We start from the raw sequence: 6,668 nt of genomic DNA on the forward strand, positions 1-6,668 counted from the left end.
CCAATGGAGTATTGTTTGATTTGTAATTGTCACAGAGCACTAAGGTGCCCTGCTCCTAAAGAGGGGAACCTGCTAGGGGAAGAGCCCTAGCATGAGTCAGGAGCCCAGCTGTTGGTCACCAGGGCAACTAGAGTAGTTAGTGACCCACACCTGCCAGCTGTCAGCTGACTGAAGGGGGGCAGGGCCTGGCACATATAAACCCTATGGCTGAAGCCAGGTGGGCAGTTCCCTGCTAGCAGCCAAGGGGAAAGGAGCTTTTCCAGAAAAGATAATAGAGGAGAGGCCTGAATGTAGGAGCAGCTTCTGATACTGCAGAGGATTGGAGTATTCCCTGGTAGGCTTGAATGATATTTTAGCTGGGCAGCTTGAATTTATGTTACAGCCCAGGGGCTTGTGTTTTGTTGCTGTTTAAAGACTGGTGGTTTGGGTGAGGCTATTAGGGGAAGGGGGAGGCCTCATAGGGGACCCACAGCAGGGTGGGGACCCCAGCACCAGCGAGGGGGCAGCATTTGGGGTGCACTGACCCCAGTGCTACAGAGGGGGTGGTGATAGAAGCCCCAGAGAGGGGGCATGTAATAGTAAGAGCTTTGCTAATGCTAATAGGAAGAGTCTTGCATGCTAATTCTATAGTAGGCTAGTGAAATGGTATGTAGCTTTTTGCTCTGTGAGCGTGACTGAGCAATGAACTTGAATAGTAGAATGTTGTAATACAGTAGAATGTAATAAACACTAGGTGTGTTGGATCACGACTCATCCCCAAATTCCTAACTTGAGATAACAACATTATTTACTCCAGACTATATAAGCTGTACATTCTTAAGTTACGATAGGTTCCGCCGCTCTAGCAAGAGTCCTGATTTGCACGGAGCCCCAGCACAGGCTATCGCATCCCCAGGATCAGGACACTCCAGGGCCAGGAGAACCATGCGAGGTGGTGACTGCCACCTAAAGCCAATGTGACGTGACCGTCCTCTCTGCTCTGCTCTATCTCCTGCCTGTGCGAGTATCCTTAAATAAAGCTTTGCAAGGGTGGAAACAACCATGAGTACGTCCTTTGTTCAGGCACAGAAAATCTTCTGAACCTAGTAGTTCATTCTAAGACAACTGGTGTCAGTAGTGGGATTTCCCTATGTTTAGCATAGACCTATTTAAGAGGCTGCAGAAGGGGAAGGGAGAGAGATCCGGGGGGGGGGGGGGGGGAAGATGCCAGCTTAGCCCAATACTGAGTTGTAGTATAGAGTAGCAAAGGCACTCTATAAACTGAGTCCAGTTCTTTTATTAGAGTAAAGAAGAGTGCCCTGTAACTCCTGCCAAAGTGCAACAGTGAGTTGAGAGAGAGCTTAAGTCTGAGGGGGAGAGTGGTGCTAGAGGCACCATCCCTTGGCTGCTCCTTAGGGTGCTTGAACATCTGAGCACACAAAATACCTGTCTGCAGGAACAGCTTGATCAGGCTGTCCATTGGCAGACGCATCTGAATTTAAATGAAACAATATTGCATGGGTTATGTTCTAAACAACTTGATTCTGCCTCCCCTAACTGTTCCTCCTCCCTGCTGGAGCTAGTCTCCCAGACATCTAAGCCAGAGGCAGCTCCAGTGATGACAGAGATACCTTTACAAGATGCTAAGAAAATCACAGGTCAGTAGATAGATCCAGAAGAGTGAGAGATATGTAGAGTGATGAAGTTGAACATGCTAAGAGTTTAGAAATTGAAGAGTGCCAATTTGCATGACCAGTACGTTATGATTGTACCACCCACAGACCTGCAAGAGTCAGTAGATCCCAAGAAATCGGGAAGTACACAGCAGTGGAATTGGGTACTTTGGCAGAGAAATTTTGACAAGGGCCGAAAGAGAGACTGAAAACATAGATAGATATTAAGAGTACTTGACAAAAGTATTGCACATGTAAGTGTCACTGTAGCTGAACTGAAGGGGTTTAAAAAATCTGACAAGAGACGCCTTATACAATACTACAATGTGTACTGCACAAACCCCAGTGGGCACCCATGCTCTGCTATTAGATTAGTGTATAAAATGCTAGATAGACAGGTAGCCAGAGAGGGGAGATCATGATGACCCAGAGCCACAGTCTTGGTGGACCATGGAGGAGGGACTAGAGATTTTGCGCGAAGAAGCAATGCAAAATTAGATGTAGAGAATGGTCCAGAGAATATTCCTTTTACATCTCAAATTAGCAATTTGTTAATCAATACTGCTTCTTCCCATCTGCGTACCCATGTATCCCTCCTATTGGCGGAACGACAGAGGAAAATGGTCGGAGACATAGCTGCTAAATTGTTAGAGAATACTCTTTGGGTAGAAGCTAGAAGTTCACAAATGTGAGCAGTTCAGAAGCGAACAGACAGAGCAAAGAGAGAATAAAAAAACTGTTAACTCAACAAGATTTATAAGTCTAGCTCATAAGCCACAGGGTGCCCAAAAAAGAAATTGATAGGCAACCCACAAAAGTTTTAGTGCAGAAGTATCAGCTTTTAAGTAGACAAAGCTTCAGAAAGAGTCCAACCCTCAGCCCCCCCACTATACCCTGACTTGAAGCAGTTTTGTACTCCCCAGCCACAATGACATGATGGCCAAAGTCCCTCCTGCCGGAGTGTAAGCCTCCCCCAGCAGGAGGACCAGAAGCCATATGTCCGAGTGACAGTAGAATAGCCGACTAGAAGAGTTCAAACTTTTATAAGACTATTAAATACTAGCTCTGAAATTACCATTATACCAGGAGACCTGGCTAATTTGAAAAGAGAAAAGATGCCTTTGGGAAGATATGAGAGTGCGTCCGTGACCAAGTGTCTAGTGACCGTGTATATTATTGTGAGACCCACTAAATGCAGATTAATGTGGATACTGATATTGCCTATCCCTAAATGTATTGTAAAGATTAATGTTCTTAAAGAATGAAAAAATATCTGAATAGGCACCCTGAAAATGTCAGATGCTTGTTAGTGAGTCAGGCTAAGTGAGAACCCCTAGAACTACTGATTTCCACCACCAAATTGTTAACCTTAAGCAGTATCAAATCCTGAGTGAGAAAGAAGACATTACCAAGACGATCAAAGACTTGCAGGAGGCGGGTGTGCTAGTGCCCGTTAGCTCTCCGTTCAATTCTCCCATCTGGCCAGTTCACAAACCTGATGAGTCGTAGAAACTGACGGTAAATTATCGAGAACTTAACTAAGTAGTAGACCCAATTTCAGCTGTGGTACCAGATATAGTTTCTCTGCTAGAAGATATTGGTGCCACCTCCAGTGAATAGTATGCTGTGATTGACTTGGCTAATGACTTTTACTCTATCCCTCTGTATGCAGATCACCAAGCCCAGTTTGCCTTTACTTGAGAGAGACAGCAATACACTTTCACCGTGCTTCTACAAGAGTGTTTAAGCTCCCCTGCTTATTTTCACAACATAGTCAAACGTAACTTAAGTGAAATTTCTTTGCCTGAAGGAGTATTAGCCAAACATTATATTGACAATATAATGCTAAAAGGCAACACCTTAAATCGTGTGGCAGAAGCTCTAGAATGTGTAGTGAAACATATGTGGGAGTGGGAGATATTTCCACAGGAAACTTAAAGTCCAGCCCAAAACGTAAAATTTCTGAGAGTTCAGTAGTCAAAACCTACTAGAAATATTCCACAGAAAATAAAAGATAAACTACTTTCTCTCCCCGACCCTACTACTTAAAAAAAAAAAAAAAAAAAGCACAAAGACTGATCAGCCTTTTTAAATTCTAGCACACCCACATACCTCACCTTGAAATATTGATGCAGCCCCTGTATAAAGTAACAGGTAAAGCTGCTGCTTTTGAATAGAGAAAAGAACAAGACCAAGCCTTCAATGATGTAAAAGCAGCTATACAGATTGCCCTGCCCCTGAGCCCTTACTCGTCGTCTGACCCTATTACGTCAAAGGTGTCAGTATATCAAAATCATGTATCATAGAGTTTGTAGCAGACTCCCATAAAAACGCATCAAAAGCTCCCATTAAGCTTTTAAACTCAAAAATTACCTGACGCAGCCAGTAACTACACCCTTTTTAAACAGCAGTTGCTAGCATGCTATTGAGCGTTAGTCAATACAGAACGAATAACTAAGAGACATACAATTTGTATTAGACCAAAAATTCCCATAATGCAGCGAGTCATGCAAAACTCCATCTCCAACAAAATAGAAAGAGCCCGAGTCTTCCATTATCAAATAAAAGTAGTACATACAAGAGAGTGCAAAGCCCAGCCCTCATAGCGTAAGCAAACTTCATAAAAAAAAAATAACTACCCTGCCAGCGCCACTAGAAAGTAAACCAGATTTGGTACCTGTTGTGACCTTGCTCCCCCCCCCCCCCCCTTTGCCTCATAGGCCCCTCGCTATGACAATCTGCTACCTGACCAAAAAAAAGCTTCCTAGTTTACAGACAGCTCAGTGCAATACAAGGGTCCTACTCGCATGTAAACTGCAGCTGCCATTAACCCTGTAACTATTCACCAACTCAAAGATACTGAGATGAAAGCCTCCTCCCAATGGGCTGAGTTAAAAGCTCTTATGCTAGTAGTAGGTTATGAGACTGAATAGCAAAGTTGAGCAGTTTAGATCTATACTGATTCCTAAGCAGTAGCAAATAGTTTAGCAGTATAGTCTAGCACCTAGAAAGGCTCGAGCTAAAAAAATCAGAAAAATAGACTTACAGAGCCAAGACCTGTAAAAACAACTAGCCGTAAAATCTGAAGTGATAGAAATTCATGTTAGTCATGTAGATGCCCACCAACCCATCAACACTGAGAATCCTGAACATAAATAGAACAACCATGCTGATGCTTTGACCCAGCTAGTGCTAGTGTCAGACTGATGCTTTAGCCGACTAAAAACACCAGCAATCAAGACATGCAAGAAGAGACTCTGCCTATGCCTGAGCAGTTGCATTTGACTTGCCAATAATGCAGAGTGAAACTGCATCAGCAGCAGTGCAGTGTCCACGATGTCAATTAGCACAGAAGCCCTTGAACAAAAGGCTAGGCCATATCCCCATAGAGCACAAACCAGCTGAGAAATGGCAAGTTAACTATATTGAGCCACTGCCAGCAATAAATCGTTATCGCTATGCTTTGACAGCCATTAACACTTTCTCCAGCTATAAAATTGCTGTACCAGTCCAGAAAGCAGGTCTCATCCACCATCTGTGTATTAGAAGCACATCTTGTCCATATTCACAGTGTACCCCATGAGATTTCCTCCAATCAAAGTACTCACTTCACTGCATTGCTTACCCAACAATAAGCAGCTAAACTTAGCATTACTTAAACATTTCATGTGCCATACCACCCGCAGGCAGCAAGCCTCATTGAGCGATAAAATAGTCAACTGAAGCAATTACTAACCAAAACATTGAACCCGACCCTCCAGAAGTAGCCCTCTCAACTGCCTAAAACAGTAGCTACCCTTAATAATAGAGAACTTGTCAGAAGACAATCCACTATAAATAAGATGTATAAATGTGAGAAGAAAGGGGTGGAGGAAGGAGCATTGGGAGAGACAATGCTCCCATTAACCATAAAACCAATACAGAACCATAACCTTTTTTTCTTCCCACCCCGATAACTGTTGGATCAGTGGGTATGGATTTAGCAGCACCTGAAGCAGGTACATTGGATGTGGGACAGACGGCAGTAGTACCTTTGAATTAGTCTGTAGATTTACCTCCTGGCTGGTTTGAGCAAATACAATCTCAGTTGGGGCTTGCGACTCGAGGGGTGGTGACCGAGAGAAGTGTGATTGACCCAGACTACCGGGGGGAGGTGAGAAAAGGTGACCAAGAGGGCATAAAAGGCAGACTCCCAAATATATATTTTATCATCAAAGATGTGGCGGGCAAGAGTTACCTGAGAAAAGGGGGATCGAATAGCCCAACTATTGCATCTACCTGATCCCCTTGTGTCTGTTAATGGACAGATATCAAGTTCTTCAAAGGTGTGGCATCAGGATAGCTCTGAGTCTATGGGGCAATGGGTATAGGTAACCCAACCTGGGAAGGATCCTATACCCACTGAACTCATAGCTGAAGGAGAAGGTGATACTGATTAGATAGCACCTAGGGGTAGAAATGAGTACCATTTGAGACCTAGAGACCAATTGAAAGCAAGAAGTTTATAACCCTTAGCACTCAATCCAGATGACAGCCCATTAATACATTGAAGACGCTGTTGAGTGAACTGCTTGGCTAGTAGCCACCTTCTCCGAACTGACAACATTAATCAGACTAGTACACGCTAGACAGCAGAGCGTCTTTGAAAAAAATCCAGTTTTTGCTATGCATCACTTTAACTTTGTCATGTACTGTTTTGTGTGTTTGTCTTGCTTGTATCTCTGTAGAGACACAGTCATTGCGGCTGCCTCCCAGTACCATGAAGGATGAGTAAGTGCAACTCTAAACCACATTTCCAGCAATTATACATGCCCCCCTGATTTGCGGTCCTGTCTTTTTTTAAATTGAAGTGTTGCTAGCACCTCATGTAAAGTAGGACCATCACCTGGGAAAGGGTAGGGGACTTTGTATTGTAATGAGACGGTTACAGTAAACTTTTCCTTTGCTTTTGGGCTCCCCTCCCCCTGTTAAATGTACCACAATCAAGCAAATATAGCTGACAAACAGAGAGGTTCA

At 43.7% G+C, this 6,668-nt stretch overlaps 1 long non-coding RNA gene across 2 annotated transcripts in view; it reads left to right on the forward strand.

The window, feature by feature from the left end:
* The first annotated feature begins 236 nt into the window (after window positions 1-236).
* Window positions 237-6,668, forward strand: part of LOC102377437 — an 8,203-nt gene continuing 1,771 nt past the window's right edge. Inside the window, exons 1-4 of one of the 2 annotated variants that reach the window (XR_003096190.1) lie at window positions 237-334; window positions 822-1,003; window positions 1,563-1,637; window positions 6,380-6,422. This is a non-coding gene — a long non-coding RNA (uncharacterized LOC102377437). Of the gene's footprint in view, window positions 335-821; window positions 1,004-1,562; window positions 1,638-6,179; window positions 6,423-6,668 lie in introns of both variants that reach the window. The other variant, XR_001358771.1, reaches the window with a different exon arrangement.

This window comes from Alligator sinensis, unplaced genomic scaffold, assembly GCF_000455745.1.
Source record: "Alligator sinensis unplaced genomic scaffold, ASM45574v1 scaffold568_1, whole genome shotgun sequence".
Classification (NCBI taxonomy): domain Eukaryota; kingdom Metazoa; phylum Chordata; order Crocodylia; family Alligatoridae; genus Alligator; species Alligator sinensis.